Source organism: Tiliqua scincoides, chromosome 1 (assembly GCF_035046505.1).
Source record: "Tiliqua scincoides isolate rTilSci1 chromosome 1, rTilSci1.hap2, whole genome shotgun sequence".
Lineage (NCBI taxonomy): Eukaryota > Metazoa > Chordata > Lepidosauria > Squamata > Scincidae > Tiliqua > Tiliqua scincoides.
The window spans coordinates 127359053-127376725 of record NC_089821.1 but is presented as its reverse complement, the minus strand read 5'-3'; the positions used below and the strand labels follow the sequence as shown (position 1 = coordinate 127376725).

Genomic DNA, 17673 nt, shown 5'->3' with positions numbered 1-17673 from the left:
GCTCCAGAAATGCCCCCCCCCCCGGAAAAGTAAGCATATCTCACACTTCTCTAGCTGCTTCCAGTTACAGAACTGTCAGAGTCCATCAACTCACTCCTGTTTCTGCAGAAGTGTATTAGTTGCATGTGTATGTTCTCAGCTGTCTTTCTTATGGCAATTCTGAAATTGTCTGTGACTTCACATATGCTGGATTTATCTGCATTCTGCTAAGATAATTACACACCTTTTCAAAAATGGAAGTCACAATAACAGTCATGAATATGCTTAAAGTAATGTCTAGTCTGACATTATTTGCTTCAGATAAAGATCTTATTTATGCAGATGCAAGAACTTTGGTTCCTCTGGTGAAACACACTCATTCGTCCCGCATTTGGAGATTTAGAGTTGAAACTTTTTTTTTTTTTGCAATGTGATGTATATGCGTGACACCCAGCTGGAAAGGCAATGGTTTATTGATGACCCTTTGATCTTTCTTTCATTCCACTGTTTTCAACTTGCAAAGTCTGGATCTAAGGTTTTTATTCCAGTCCTTGTATCTTTGCAGACTTTGCACTAAAGTGCCTTTCAAAAACCAAGTCCTATTTCCAGAAAAAGGAAAAAAAAAACTATTTTCAAAATACACCTTTGTACTCTTCTCAAAGTGTACAGGAACAAAGAATTTTGAAGAAGAAGAAAAAAAACTTTCCCTCTGTTTCCAGAAGCTGTTCAACAACATTTCTGTTACACATAGGTTTGCTAGGACCCACCTGGCCCTGACAGTTGAAGATATTAATGTCTGAGAGGACTCAGAATAGAAGATTTGAATTGGTTCTATCAGTGGGACTTGATAGGGGTCATGATAAATACCATGAAAACGTCAAGAAGTGAGCCTGGTCATTAATCTTGACAGGTCTTTATACAATCAGAAAGAATTCAGAGCTTGTTATTTCAGAGTTGAACAATAAATGAACCACAGATTCCAGCATATTTCAGCCACCCCTTGTAAGCTATTGCAGGAAATGAATTAGCAAACTTCCTGGGCTGTACTAGCTTGTACTGCAGCTTAGGAATCTAATAAATGAATGCCCTTTCCATTGCAAAGACACCCTGCTTATAGAAACCTAGCACACCAAGAAGACAAATTCTAACCTTCTCTTAATATGCTAGATTTCACCCAAATCTTCTCCAGTACCATAACAAAGTCAAAGGCACAGGAATGATAGGGATGAAGAATTAAAAATGAAGGTTTACTTGCACTACAATTGACAGAAGATAAGACAGAAATACACCAAAGGTTCAACCTGGATTTTTGTTTGTTTTTTTTTCTTTTAAAACATCTGTATAAGAGAATTGCAGAAAGCTTCCACCAAAGCCTTCTACACAGCTTTTGGAAAATACATTTATCAACAGATGTGTGCTAATCAGTGCTTTTTTTGTACAAAAAAAGGTGCAGGAACTCACAACTTGTTAATCTTTTATTTATTTATTTATTTATTTATTTATTTATTGGAGAAATAAAATATTTTTTATGTGCTTCCCCCCTAAAGATGAACTTACTTCTGAATAGACATGCATAGGATTGGGCTCTCAGGCTGCAAGGCTATGCACACTTTCCCAGGAGCAACCCCCATTGAGCACAATGAGACTTACTTCTGAGTAGACACGCCTAGGCTCGTGCTGCAGACTGGCACGGGGGCTGCACCAGCCAGCTTCCTTCCCCTCCTCCTCTGCCAAGCCAGTACCTGGGCGTTCCGTGGGTGCCGCAGCCCGTTTCCCTGGCTGGCTGGCTGTCCGATCTCCTCCCCGGAGTCAGCGTGTGTCCCCCACACCCTCCACCGGCTTGGAAGCTGCACGGGGAAGCAGAGTGGGGGGGAGGGGAGGCGGGCTGGGCTCAGGCGAGAACTTGGGGATGGGGGCAGGAGGGGGTCATTGTGCGGTCAGGTGGGGGCCAGGCACCCGCCCACCCTGCACCCTGCAGCACCCACCCACCCTGCACCCCGCAGCACCCACCCAACCTGCACCCCGCAGCACCCACCTAGCGAATGCCTCTGTTTTGCTCCCCCCCCAGAACACCTCCAAAGGGGAAGGGCCCCTGCAAAAAGGTGCCAGAACTCCGTCCCCCCACGTTCCATTAGAAAAAAAGCCCTGGTGCTAATACACACTCCTCTTTGTTTACTCCCCCTTCAACCAATCAGAATTTTGTCTTTAGTAGATGGAGTGGGATATTGGATCTCTGCAGGTGTAATCACACATCAGTCATAGAGGCTGGAGGACTAGGTGTCCACTTGGAGATGCTTAGGGAGGGGGTGCATAGCACACATTACCGCTTCCCCACCTCACTCTGATGTACCAGTGCCCTCCTTTGAAAGCTGCAGCATGCCAGGTCAGTCACATATATGTGTTACATTCCACAGTTAGTTAGACATGATTTACAGTGCAATCCTATGCATGTATACTCAGAAGTAAGCCACACTAAGTTCAACAGGACATATTCCCAGGAATGTTTGTATAGGACGGCAGCCATAAGAGACATAAGAACAGCCCCACTGGATCAGGCCATAGGCCCATCTAGTCCAGCTTCCTGTATCTCACAGCAGCCCACCTGGTGCCCTGCTTGCATCTGACATTCTGACATTTCTAAAATCAGGAGGTTGCATTATGGCTTGTAACCCATAATGGATTTTTCCTCCAGAAACTTGTCTAATCCCCTTTAAAAGGCATCCAGGCCAGATGCCATCACCACATCACCACATCCTGCAGCAAGGAGTTCCATAGACCGACCACACGCTGAGTAAAGAAATATTTTCTTTTGTCTGTCCTAACTCTCCCAACACTCAATTTTAGTGGCTGTCCCCTGGTTCTGGTGTTACGTGAGAGTGTAAAGAGCATCTCTCTATCAACTTTATCCTTCCTGCACATAATTTAGTATGTCTCAATCATGTCCCCCCTCAGGCGTCTCTTTTCTAGGCTGAAGAGGCCCAAATGCCGTAGCCTTTCCTCATAAGGAAGGTGCCCCAGCCCCGTAATCATCTTAGTCGCTCTCTTTTGCACCTTTTCCATTTCCACTATGTCCTTTTTGAGATGTGGCGACCAGAACTGGACACAATACTCCAGGTGTGGCCTTATTATCAATTTGTACAACGGCATTATAATATTAGCCATTTTGTTCTCAATACCTTTTCTAATGATCCCAACCCTTATAGCCCAATCATATGGTGCTCTGGAACCGCAAGAGGCCAGAGCAGTTTCTGGAGTCTCCTTGGGAAAAGGGAGCATTTGTTCCCTTACCTTGGGTTAAACTGCACAGCCGCCAACAGGTCCTCAGCGCTGCACTTGCTATTTAGCGAGCACAGAACCAAGGAGGCTGGTGTCAGGCAGCTTGAATAAGGGGACATAGGAGTCAACAACAGACTCTGCCATCATGCCTGCCCCCTTCCTAGACCTGATCATCCCCTTGATCCACACTCCCTCCGCCCTTCCGCTAACCCTGAAAAGCCTTACCACCACTCAGCAGGAGCACTTAATGCTGGCCGCCCCAGTCTGGCATCTTCCTGGCACTGAGGCTTAGCACCGACTAGCGCTGGCATCTCTGCTGGTGCAACAGGCTTACTGCTGGCTTACCGCCCTATAGCACCCACACAACAGTAGTTGCCAGGGCAGTGCAATCACCAGCCACCGGTGCTACCCCGGCATAGGATTGGGCTCTTAGTCATTGCTAACTAAACAAATACAAGCAACAGTTTAAGGATTTAGTACTATAAAACAATACTGATTCTTGATCAGGGTATGGGAGGGTGCAGGGAGCCTTGCAGAGCCTTCTACAGGGCTCCTTGCAGCTAGTAAACAGTGGGAAATAAAATTTATTGCTATCCACTTTTGGGTTGCCATCATGAAACCAGAAGTGGATCAGGATCGATATTTGTTTCTGTTTACAAGTTGCAAGGTGCCCTGCACAGGCCTCCACGGGGCTTCCCACAACCCGTCAGCAGGTAGGGAATGTTAGAAAAGAGTCCCCTCTGCTCCCATAGCAGGTCGAACCTGGGGATCACGTCGCTGGCTTCCTCCTTTTCTACCCCTTAAGGCAGCCATTTTCAACCACTGTGCCGTGGCACACTGGTGTGCCGCGAATGGTCCCCAGGTGTGCCGCGGGAATTTGGGAGAGGGACATTTATCAATAGGACCATTAGGGGATGTGAGCCCCCACTGACAGCACAGTGCGCCTTGTCAATTGTCAAAAAGCTGATGGTGTGCCTTGACCATTTTAGGGCCTTGCCAGTGTGCCGCAAGATGAAAAAGGGTGAAAATCACTGCCTTAAGGGGCCAGAGGCTGAGGTCCTCAGACTGGGGCCTCACGATACCCGTTTGAGAACCTCAGCATTAAGGAAGTAATGGTGGTGTGGTTTGCGTAACACTGCAGTTATTCTGCCCGACCCAACGTCAGGCAAAGGTGAAATATTGTGCCCCACTGATTGGCTGGAAGGTTGCAAAAGGGTGGGAGCCATAACACTAGCAAGGTGCATACTGCTACCTCACAGTTGTGTGGCGTCAATTGACCCCACCCACCTGCCCACTGCATAGCTTGAGATTAGCTGGGTGTCCTTTACAGGAGTTGTGTAAGCATTTTTTGCTGCCAGCCTGATTGGGTTTGGTGCTGGCAGATTTTTCACCTAACCAAGTTGGTGCAATTCTTCCCTGTCCCTGGTTAGGGTGGGTTTAGTGGTTTCCTTACTTCAGGTCACAGTAGGCAAGTGGTGTGTGGGCCGGTTAGGCAGATGTTAACTGTTTTGAATTCACAGTGAGGCAAGCAACATCAGAGGTGAGCCAGGACCACTCAGATGTTGCTTGCCTAGTTCGCTGAGGTTGGCTATCAGAATATACAACAATGCCCAAATGGCTTGTCTTTTGGGTATCCATGTTGCCCAACTATCTGGACCCTTCGGGGTTGCAGTGATTAGCTCACATGATCTACAACCAAGCAAAGCTTTGAGTCATGTGGTTATGCCCACTGATGACCTGGGAGAGGTATACAGTTATTATGATCCCCTCAGCTTAGGTGTTCTCCTTGTTGCAGGCATTTTTATACAGTTTAATAAAGTGGCCCTATCTACCCAAGCCTCTGTCTCATGTGATTCGGGGGGGAGGGTGGCATGGGTAATTAGGAGCTACTTAAGAATGTTTGCTAACATTGAGCAGGTGGTTCAAATCTAATGTCTTCCAAACTCTGCTTGCAAAATTTCTAAGAGCAGAATTCACTTGTCTGCATATCTTCAAAGTCCAGCTACCACTTCTCCTTTTTCCAAGCAGGGCTGACTGGGTAATAATAATAATAATAATAATAATAATAATAATAATAATAATAATAATAATAATAACAGGTATTTATATACCGCCTTTCTTGGTCTTTATTCAAGACTTTATTCAAGGCGGTTTACTTAGGCAGGCTTTATTAAATCCCTTATTAAATAGGGATTTTTACAATTTCAGAGAAGGTTCTTTCTTTCAAGAACGACTACATTCAAGGTGTTTCATTCCGATCTGGCTTCACATTCTGGCCTCCATCCTCCTACGCTCAGAGCAGATGGAATTGCTCGGCTTCAGCTTGTCAGCTGCTCCAAGGTCGCACGGTGCCGGTGGCCTCGAACTGGCGACCTTGTGGATGTTATCTTCAGGCAGACGAAGGCTCTACCCTCTAGACCAGACCTCCTGCCCCTAGACCAGACCTCCTGCCCACCTCTTTATGAGCTGATATTCCTGATACTTTTTTTTTTTGTGACAAAACATGCTTGTGCGAAAAGCAGCTGGTCATGTGTATGGGAGAAGTTGTATAGCAAAAACAGTGGGTGAGGGAAGGGTTAAGCATTTCTCTGCTGGAGAAGCAGTGGTTGAATTTCCAAGAAACCGGTGGAGTGGTAATATGAAATTCTGTCATGAAGTATCTAGCAGATGAGAAGCAAAGAACCCTATTCAATCCATCTACTTATGGGGTTCACCAATGTTTTAAATTGCATTAACCAGGTACCTCTCCTAAAGGAACCACTCTGTACACTTTTTTGTTAAAAAGCAGAATATAAATATTCCAATATTCTTAATAGTAATAAAGATATTGAAAAGGGCAAGAAGAGGCAAATAGTTTGTAACCAAGTCTCTATAAACTTGCATTTTTGGTGGCAAGGAATTAGTCTTCTTTCCCTTAAGACAGGGAAGACTTCTATATAATGCTGAGTCCTGCATGTTCTCATAAGTCTTCAGGAACAGGTGCTTGTCTAATAAAAGACCACAATGTGCACAGATAAATTACAAAGCACAAGCCAGGAGCCTCTCTGTTTTTGCATCTTTCATAGCTCTGGACCTAAACAACAAAAATTATCTATAAAAATTAATCTGGAAGCAAATAAGTGCAAATAAGTTGTTGAACACACTTCAGTCAAGTCGGAAAGGTAAAGTTTGAGAAGAAAGGAATAGGCTGCCATTTCAATTCCATACCCCTCACCTGGGCATAGCAATGTCTGTACAGAATCTCTGGGGAAAGTGGCTGTTTTAAAAGGCTGCTCTCTGTTGTTTACCTGGAGATGGATTTTGTGCCATGCCCGTCACCTCCAGCTCATGTCCCTGAATGCAGAGCAAATATATGTCTGAAATACATTTGCAGCATCAGCTGCTTTGTACCTTTGAAGTCAGGGAGCTTCTCTCACAAGAAGGAAAGCCCAGTACAAATTATTTCTCTGACAAATTTGTTTGAAGTAGGCAGGAGGGGGAGAGTGGAGGAGTGGAGAGTCCAAGGGGCTACAAAGCTAATGCTTAGTCCTGTGACTGCAGAGCCCGGTATTTACTGTTTACTAATGAATGAATTTTTATCTCACCTTTTCTTCAACAAGTAAATGCCCAAGACAGCTAATGATAAAACAATAAAATGCACATAATCATATAGAACAAATATTATATAATAAAACCCATAGCATAAAAACCCCACACACATCAGTAATAAAACAGTACAGGAAAAGAAGAAAAAATAGAGACGTTAGCAACATAAAGTACTATAAAATCATGAAATAAAAAATGTAAGCAGCAACCATAAAATAGAATAATGTAAATTAAAAGGTGTGATAATGTGCAGAATAAAATAACACAACAGTGGGTATGACATAAAAGCCAGGGGAATAAAATAATTCCGATACAAACAAAATTTTCCCACCCACCCACCTTAACTACCCAAAAGCCACCCAAAACAAAAACATTTTCAGTCCTCATCGGAGCATATCAGTTTCTCAAACCTGTTGTGAGGGTATTCCACAGCTGTGGTGCCACAGCCCTACAGTGGAAGGAAAGCGCCCTACACGTAGACCACAGCTGCAATACAAGGACATCTGCAAGAGGGATCTGAAGGCCTTAGGAATGGACCTCAACAAGTGGGAAACCCTGGCCTCTGAGCGGCCTGCTTGGAGGCAGGCTGTGCAGCATGGCCTTTCCCAGTTTGAAGAGACACTTGGCCAACAGTCTGAGGCAAAGAGGCAAAGAAGGAAGGCCCATAGCCAGGGAGACAGACCAGGGACAGACTGCACTTGCTCCTGGTGTGGAAGGGATTGTCACTCCCGGATTGGCCTTTTCAGCCACACTAGACGCTGTGCCAGAACCACCTTTCAGAGCGCGATACCATAGTCTTTCGAGACTGAAGGTTGCCGATATATAATATATAATATATAATATATAGGTGCCACAGCCAAGGAGGCTCTACCTCTTGTCACCATCCCCAACTTCTGAGCAGGGAAGAAGATCTCCCTTGACTATCTGAGAGAGCGAGCCAAAATGTATGGAAGGAGGTAGTCCCTTAAGTACCTTGCTCCTGAGTCTTACAGGGATTTGTAAGGTCCTAACCAACTCTTTGAACTAGGCCCAGAATGAAACCTTCAGCTACTGTAGTCACTGGAGCAGTGGTCTGATGGAGATATTAAAAGGATATTAACATTAGTGGTGTTCTAAAAGCTTCTGGATTGCATTCCTATCCCCACCGATGAGTTCCTATCCATAGCCAACCTGCTCTTCCCTCCCCCCATTCTTCACTCCCCCATTCAGCTGCTTCAAACAACCTTGTAAAGGAAATGTTTTGCAGTTCAGTTTCCTTTCTTGTGAGAGAAACTACTTGGTTTTCAAAGATACAAAACATACCCATTCTTCCCAATCTTAATAATTTGGGTGGATGAGTTTGAAAGAGAGAGAGAGAGGATATTTTTGCTTCCTGCTTTCCATTCCTATTTCACCACAATTTGTTATATTTTAGTATATACCATGTAAAATCCACCAAATTCTTCATAAAACCTTCCTCTTTTGCTGTCATCATAATAGTAAATACTGAGTTCATTATAATTTATTTTATATCCTGGGACATAGGTAAACATTTCTATCGTTTCCATGATAACTATGTAGAGTTTAATTATTTTCAGAATGAACAAAAAATGGCAACGATCTCTTTTGAATCTCCTGAAGGTATACCTTTTAGTCTTTCATTACCTCTAATCTTCCAGCAGAGGATTCCATTGCTAATGCAAAAATAAAAAACACAAGGGGCATTCTTGACATGTCTTTCTGAATAGGACAATTTCCTTTCTGATGAAGTGAATTATTGCAAGGGTCAGAGAGTGCAGGTTTGTAAAGGCCTATGGAGACGTTAACTTGAAGGAGATTGTAGAGAAGTAGCTCAAAGCATTATAAGAAGAATTACAAGAATGTGAAGTCATGTCATCATAAACCAATGATAGCAACTGAATTCCCTGCCATCTAACAATCAATATGATCTGCAGGACGGTCAAAGAGAAATAGAGAAAGCAGAGAAGAGTAGTCCAAAATTAAAAGGCCACTGGAATCCGTGGAGAAAAAAATTCATTTCCCCTCTTCCCTGTCCCCTTTCTACTGTTTAAATTTGGGTTCAGCAGTTGTGAAATCTGACCAACTCTCTAGCCCTCAGGCTGTCATTCCAGGTGAAATAGTAGAGGGAGGGAATGATGATTGTGAGAATGAGACTATCCAGGTCACACTGGGGTGGAAGGATCCTGGGGCCTTGGCCCACCAGAAAAGCTTGTTACTCATAAGAGGCATAACTATAAATAAGTTTGGGAGCTTCTGAAAGATGGAAAGATATAATAGATATATGTAGACCTTCAGGTTCTTATTGCCAGAGTCTCCCACAATGCTTTTCTACCATTATGAATGCTGCCCTAATCTCTGTCTGAGCCTGCTGTGAGGTTTAAGTGGTTTAGTTAAATCTTAATTTGCAAATGAAGAGATCTCAAGGGAAGCATGGAAGTTAAAAGGACATATTGTGTTGTTGTTATTAGCATTCCACAACAGTTAAAATGGCCATTCTCCTCCCACTTATTTATTCTCCTTGGGACATTTCATCCACAACAATCTAGTTCTCTGTCCTATAGCTAGCAAATTGCCTTGGTCTCTGAGTGACTGAAGGTGCCCACAAATTCAGTCCTTTCACTTTAACAGTATCACGTTTTCTGTCATCATCACTGGACACAGGCCAATGGCACTACATCACAAGGTGTCTAATGCAGCTGCTGGGTGGAAGTCATTTATCATGGTGCCTGTGTAGGGCTAGCCCAAGATCACCTGGCACTTAAGGCAACAAGCCAAATGCGACCCCCTCCATACCTGGTGATGTACCCATCTCAGCTCCTCCTGCTCCCTGAATTGGAAAAGGAAAAGAGGAACTGAATGAAACAGGAAGCATGTAGGACAGGAGAGTGCCAACAGAGAGCAATACACCAGCCCAGTATCTTGTCTCCTATGTATGTGTTCTTCTACTCCACCCCCTCTTCCTTTACCAATCCAGGGACTGGGAAGAAGAGAAGCAGTAGAAACAAATGGTCCAGTGGATCCAGGTGTCTCTTACCAATCTACTGCTTGAGGCAACAGCCTCAATTGGCCTTAGGCCCATTGGAAAATGTAATTGAGGGCTCAATCCTATCCAACGTTCCACCATCAAAGCAGCTGCAATGCAGCTCCAAGATAAGGAAATAAACAATCCCTTACCCTGAGGAGGCTTCTGTTAATGCCCACCACCACCACAGGATGCAGCACACCAAGGCCCATGAGAGGGGGATAAAGGGGGCAATTTGTGCCTGGGCCCAGGATCAGAAAGGAGGCCCCAGAGCCAAATGAGGAGGCCCAGAAATTTCCTGGGATCTTTCATTTTCCCATCTCATCAGGACTCGCCTACCATGAAGGACTGTACAGGAGCTCAGTGGCGCTATGGGACTATAGCTGCTGCAGAAAAATGTTCTGGTATGCACATGACACTTTCCATTCTATGTGAACCTAAATATGATGTTGCTAATTTTATGCAATGCTTTTCTACATTTAAAACATTTTAGGAGTGTGTTTGGTTTTCCATATCACTGTATATAGCTGCCAATGCCATGTGGGCCGGTAGACCTAGGCTCCGCATAAGGAAGAATGGTGCACGGACTCCAAAGACTATTCTAGTTGTCACCACCCTCCCCTAACCTGTTTTGCCCCTCCTCACCCCCTTTCTGCCCACCCCCATCACCACTCTGTCCCGCTCTTTCACTCCCTCCAGCTTTGGGAAAGGACACAAAAGAAACTTTGTACCCCCAATAAAATTCCTTGCAGAGGCCTGCAGTGCATGCACTGTTGGCACAGCTGCGTTGGTGCTGGAAAGTTGTGTAGAACTGGGCCCTGAGTGTCCCTGAAGGAAAACAAGAGGTAGGAAGATCAGGTTCAGAACATCCTCCAAAGTAATGCTATCAAAAATATAACCTGTTCCATGCACAACTGCCAACAAGACAGCTACAGCTGCAGAGAGGACACAACTGTCAGTAGTTTGGGGAAGAAGATTTTATACTTGTTCTACATGGCAAAGATCTGTGGCAAGGGATACTTGCAGAACAAAGCTTGTCAAATATTACAGTGTCTACAAGAATGGATTAAAATGGTTTGCAGTTGTATATAGTTAAAGCAACAAACCTATGCACTCTTACGTGGATGTATTCCCCCACTGAGACTAGTGGGGGTTTACTTCTGAGTAACATACACAGCACTTTAGCTGCCTAGTTATGACTGCATGCATACATATAGGTCTAACTGACCCCAGCGAACAGTCGTCACTTCCCCTGGAACCACAGAGGACAACCTGCTCCTACCCACAGCTTCTCTACTCCAAATCTCACTACTACTACTTTTCTTCCCCCGGCATGATTCCAATTAAATGTTCATCACATCTGTTTTGTACAATTTAGGTTGCAATCCTGTGCACACTTTCCTGGGAGTAAGACCTATTAAACACAATGGGACTTACTTCTGAGAAGACATGTATAGGATTGTGCCCTTAGTCTCAAGATGAAACAGGATGAACACTGTGCACCACTTTATGAACACACAATCCAGGCAGTAGGACCTGAAACTATAATTTTGCCCCATAACCTGCACTTCACTGGAGCAGACAGTTTGTGTAGTAAAGTTGGCACTACCTCTTATGATGAATGTACACTTGGGCACAGCATTTCACATACATTTATATACGACATGCAAGCTTCACAATAACAAAACCAAACAGCTCACGCTAAAATGAAAATGTGAAATGCCTTTCCTTCTTAAAACTTGGATGCATTTGTTATCTTTTTGAGTGACACTCTGCCCATACCTTCATTAAAAATTGGTAGGGACTCCAGGGTCAGATAAAATTGCCTTGAGGTGAAAAAAAGAAACTGCCTTGGGGGTTAGATCTGCCCCCTGAGATGTCAGTTGGCCATCCCTGAGCGAGCTGATTTTGAGTGAGCTAGAGATGATTAACTGAAGAAGCATATACAGCATGGACCAAGGATTGACAGAATTCCCCCCCCCCCAACTGTAATTCATTTCATAATCACTGCATGGTCTCTTTATCTGCCTAAGAGAGCAAGCCAAATAAAGCATCTGGTTTTTAAAGGGCTTATATGTTCCAGTGGAACAATTCACGGTTGGGCCTCTAGGCACTTCTATAATGCAAGCACTTCATAACAATTGTAACAGAAGAGCCACACCGCCGCTTGTAGGGATACATGGCAAGCAGCTGCGAAGTTACCAGTGTGCACCTCACATTGAAGCAGCAACGAGAGATCCAAAGTGACGTTTGTGTCACAGGGCGTTATTTTCCAAGCTGGAAAGAGTCCTGCGGCAGAGGCAGAACAAAATCCACACAGTCCGTGTGGGTCAAGTGGGGACTGGAAATAGCTGGCTGCAGGTGTTGCATAAAAGGTGCCAAGTCCCATTTCCATCAGTCAGCTATCTTTCCTTCGGCCATTCTGTAGAAGTGGGGCCTGATGTGGCATGCAAGACTAACCCCTTAGTTAAAGTCACGATTCATTTTCTTTTACTCTCAAAACACGGACTCAAGTTATGAGCCAAGATGGACCCTGTTTGCTCCGTCGGGACTTTCATTCCCTCGCCTCCCCCGTCATGTCCTCCAATATTTAGAATCAAGATAATAAGCAAGGGCTGCGCAATGGCACAACAGATCTGACAAGAGAGAGGAACCAATTGGCTCACAACCCTGCTCCCAGAAGTGTAAAGCCACAACTTTGATTAACCACTGCCATTCCAAGCAGGAAGTTGCATGTGTGTGTGCACCTCACCTAACCCAACAAATAAAAGAAAAGCCATAAAGGACTCAAAAAGTAGCAGGAAAAAAAGGAATTTGTGCCTTTCTGAACTACTCCTTTCTGCTCCATTTGTTCAAAGCAACACACACGCAAAAACATGGAGGGAACAAGGAGAGCTGCCAATAAGCTCAGTCACTTCGGTGGCTTGCAAGGGACAAAATAGACGGGGATGCCTATGCAATTAAAACCACCAGAGAGAGCTATCTCCATTTGCACAATAATAAAGACTGCACTTGTGTCATCAATCACTGGGGAGGCAACAGGAAAAGTTGCCTCCAGCAGGTTAGACTGTAATCATGGGTGTCTTCCAACTAAAAAAAAGCAGGGCAGCTGGTTTCCAATTAAAAAAAAAATAGCAGGATGACTGAATCAGCAAGCTCTGGGCAGGCAGTGGGAAGAGTTGCTTCTCTTCTGTTTAAAAAAAAAAGTCATGAAAAAAAGCAGGGAGCTTTCTGTGTTTTCAGGGGGCCTGAGCTGAGCTTTCCCTAGCTTCAAGGGGGAAGAAGAGGTGAGCTTTTTTTTTTTTATTATTATTTCCAAAAGGGCGGGGAAGAGAGACAGTATGTTGCAGACTGCTTTTAATTTATTGTGCGCATGCACGTGTGTGTGTGTGTGTGTGTGTGTGTGTGTGTGTGTGTGTGTGTGTGTGTGTGTGTGTTTTAGAGACTGAGCTCAAGGGGGGAGGAAGAGGGGGAGAGTGAGTGTGTATTGCCTTCCCAGGCCTGGATTTACTGCACATCACTGGAGCTTCCAATGAGCTGGAAGAGCTTTGTGAGGTGCAGGGTTTCTCTCTAGGGCTCTGGTGGGAGACAGCAGATCTGTTGCCTGATAGAACTGCATATGCTGCTTGTCTCTATGTTCCACTGTCACATTTGTACATACAGCAAGTATTTCAAAATGCTTCAAGCCCCCAGTGGTCCCTCGTCTGCAGGAAATCAAAAGCTGAATCACACTACTTCTGGAACTCATCACTTGGAGAAGAGGGGAGTACACTGTGGTATTCAATCCACTTCTAAAAGTGGAAAAACACATCCCTTACAATTGAGCCCACTGCCTCTCCCCCCTTCGCTACTCCTCCACTTGTTTCTCCATCTAATCTGGCATCTTCCTAGTGGGAATGTCCTAATAACGACAGATCTCAGTGCTTCTGGTGCACCTTCCCCTCTCCCCCACCATGTGCCCATGGCAGATGGCTGGGACGGAAAGACTGCTCTACTCACACACCAATGCATAGACACACAAAGAATTTGACTACATTTTCCATGCACTTCATTATTATTTTTAACAGCAAGTTAGACAGCTAGAATAAATCCAAACTACAGATTCAAGACAGCTCAGACTCCAAAATGTGTTGAATTTTTTTTTCAAGCCCAACCTGCACAGATCTCACGAGAGAGGATAACAGGTGAACAGTACAAAGCATGGTGTTCCATGAAAAAAGCTACTGTGTAAATCCACCCTTAGCACAAACCTAGTTGATTCTTGATTGCATTCAATGAAAAGAGTGGGGAAGGCAGACTCATTTCCACAACAGTTGCTATGAATGTATGTAATTGTTTGCTTTTGAGTGAAATCAGCAAGACAATAAGACATGACATGGAAGTTAGAGGGAAAATTACAGAGAGTTTATGAAACTGTAAATAATCCACACAGCAACCTTTCTTCTCTCTTTCTATCGTTACTTATGCTTCTGCTTAGCTAAAAACTCCAGCTGACGTTCCGGATGAAATGAAAACTACTCAATTAAAAATTTACAGATTGTCAAAGGAGCAGAACAAAGATTAGATGAAAGCCTGTTTCATAACAATAATCAGAACCTTTCTGTCAAGTGCCTTCCTGGCATGGCATTTTTGTATCTCATGAGTTTCTGGCGCCCTCATGTGGCACAAGTGCACCACAAGCCTCTCTACAACAAAACGAAAACACACCCAAGGTAACAGTGCAGACAATAACTCTGCTGGGGGAAAGCTCTGCTGGCCTCATAAACTACAAAGAGAATGGCCACATCAGCAAAGCATGGAGATGGATAAACAGCCTCAATCTACAATTTGCTGCTATCCATTGTGCTTTATTTTATATGGTCACATTAGGGAAAAGAAAAGCCGATTTATATCTAAATACCTCTAAAATCATAGCTTTCTAAAGAGAGGAGGGTGAAGCCTGTCACATTGTAATATATGAACATTTTATAGTGTTGAAAGTCAGGAAGCTGACTATATATTTCCATGTTAGAAATACCTGTATTTTGAGAAAACCCTAATCCTTTAAAGCAATGGTTCCCAAACTGTGAGGCACAGCTCCGGGGCGGAGGGGTGGCGTGGCAAGCTCCCCAGATATGTCACTGGATGCTTGCAGCTCCTTGGAACCACTCGATAGTGGGAAGAGGAAGACTGTGGAGCGACCAAAAAAACTTGTGGAACAGGCTTGGATCGGCAGGCAGAACTGCCTGAGCATCATTTTTGGCATTCAAAAGGTTCACCTGCTTGCCCCAAGCTGCTTGCCTATGTTTTGTTGGTCACTCTGCAGTCTCAAACCCAGACGTAATGGCAGTGCGTGATGACATCATCATGTTATCACCATCACTTCTGGGTCCAGAGCTTCACGTTAGCAGCAGTAAGGGCAGCATGCAGCAAAAATGTTTGAAGACAGCTGCTTTAAAGCCTCACTCAAGATCATTTGCAATCACGTGAAAGACTACTATTTCTAACCTATGCTATCCTGGAAGTCAGTTTCAACAAAAAGACTGTGGTTTCATCATTACTTTTAAATGTCTCAAAATGGCATTACAAGAGCATTCTGGTGGTGCTAGTTGTGGGGAGAAGGCGGTCAGGGGTATTTCTTTGGTCTTGCTAGGGCCTGGGGCTGTTCAGCTTCACTTTTATGTTTTTTACAGTTTGCTTTTTGTAATGTCTTTAATGAACTGTAAGTCACCTTGAGTTGCTATAGTACAAAAGGTGGGATGCAAACGTTTTAAATAAGAGCAAACCAGAAGCGCAGCTTATTTTCCATCCTTTCCCCAATTATTTTTCACTTTCCCCATTCCACCACACTTGTACATACATTTAACACATGTACACACATTCAGAGACCTTTCCTCAAGGTTCAGAATGTTCCATTCACATCTTCAGATCATGAGCCAAAAGGTAGATAGAAAAATAAACATAGAACTATTTGCACCCTGAAGTTCTGGATTTTTATTATAAAAATTCAATTCCACCTTTTCAAAGTTAATGCACAATGCTCAAAATTGTATCATTTCCCATGAGCTTCCAAGATGCCCAACTCACCTTTGCAGATCTTGGCTTTAGAGAGAGGAACCCAGGCCTACTACAGCTTAAGAGCCCCTACTTCTGAAGACACTCCAAGTGATGGATGTGATGACACTCCAAGTGATGGATGCAGGCAAAAACCTAGGCAAACTACAGGAGATCCCTCTGCCCTAACTGGCTACTCAGAATCTAAACTTCAAATAGCTGATGGCATGGGAAGAAGAGAAAGGAATGGGGAAAACTAGTGATGGGGGGCTGCTCGAGAAGAAGCATCCACACTGCAGCTGCTGCTGTTCCCCTAACTAGCACACAGCCTTGACATCCCAGTGCACGCTGCACTGCCTTCCTTAGAATTTGGACTTTGCCTCTCTCTCAAGAGCTTGACTGCCTTTGGCTGGAAAGAGTGATTCAATCCTGCCTTTCACTTCAACCATCTCGAATCTCCAAAAAGGTTTTGAGGCTGATTGTGCCTGAACAGTAAGGTGGGAAACAAGACAAGTACTTCTGAAAGATAGGAAACCCCTCTCCATGCAAGCTACTGTGAGAACAAAAAGGTGGAGTCTTTGTGTTCTAAATAAATATTAATCTGCATACTTACCTGAGACTCACTTACTCTTCCTCAAGGGACTTCCTCCAGGGAAACAGGGATTTGTCAGACTCCAAACCCACCTCCTTTATAAATTGTGGAAATGGTTATTCTCTTAGTCTGGACAACTGAAGAGTCCATTAGTAGCGTTCTGTGCAACCAGTCATCAGCATGATCGGCCGACTTTGACCACCTGCCTGTTTATTCCCAGGGTATTCACTTGCCCTTGGGTTTGAGTGCCTGACAAAAGATGCTGTCTGAAATCTGAGAGGTAGGAGAAGGTAACACTGGCCAACACACATTTTGCTTCCTTAAACGTTACACCAATTCCTGGGTATATTTGGGGTGCCGATTCCAAAAATGGCATCCGTTTTGCCCTATCACATCTAGTTTTGGAGATATAGTATAGCCTCATTAGTGAATGGTTCAAGCAGCTTCCTCATGAGGAAGCTGCTTGGACCATTCACTAATGAGGCTATACTATATCTCCAAAACTAGACATGATAGGGCAAAACGGATGCCATTTTTGGAATCGGCACCCCAAATTCATATCAAACCACCATAAAGTTTGGGGAAAACTTTTCTGACCCTCAAGTTTGTAGACCTGTGTAATGAATAGGGTTCAGTTTGGGGAACATGCAGCCTGTCACTGAAAGAGATCCTCCAAATGTCCCTTCTCAGCTATTGAACTGCTTTCCCCTGCCATTCTCACAAAAACAATCACAACACCAATCTTCTCCCTCATTTCAGATTTGTTTGCCTGCTTGCAATCAGTACACACCAAAGAAAAGGGCAAAGACTGACATGTTTGACAGGTCCAGAAACAATAAGTCAATAACCACCAGTACAAAAATTTGAAGGCGGTGGTACACTTTCTCCAGGATTTGGAAAGTTTGTTGGACATCTAACACAATCACAGGAATAAACCATAGCTAAAGGGAAGAAACACCAGATAGGATTGCAGATGAAGGAGTCACCAAGGACCCAGAGAGAAAAGCAGCAGAAGACAAGAGAAAGAAAGGTTAGGTACAGATAGATGAGAAGAGACATCAAGACTGGTACTAACCAGCCAATTCAGCTTCAGATCTATAGGGCCATATTTTGACACCTATTCTTAACATTGTTGGACATCTCATTCATTCAAACATAAAGAATGAACATCTGGAAGAGACTGCAA

The 17673-nt window shown here is 44.0% G+C and overlaps 1 protein-coding gene across 1 annotated transcript in view; it reads right to left on the bottom strand.

The window, feature by feature from the left end:
- CPS1 (carbamoyl-phosphate synthase 1) overlaps positions 1 to 17673 on the bottom strand; it is a 169712-nt gene that overhangs the window by 70490 nt on the left and 81549 nt on the right. The window lies entirely within an intron of this gene.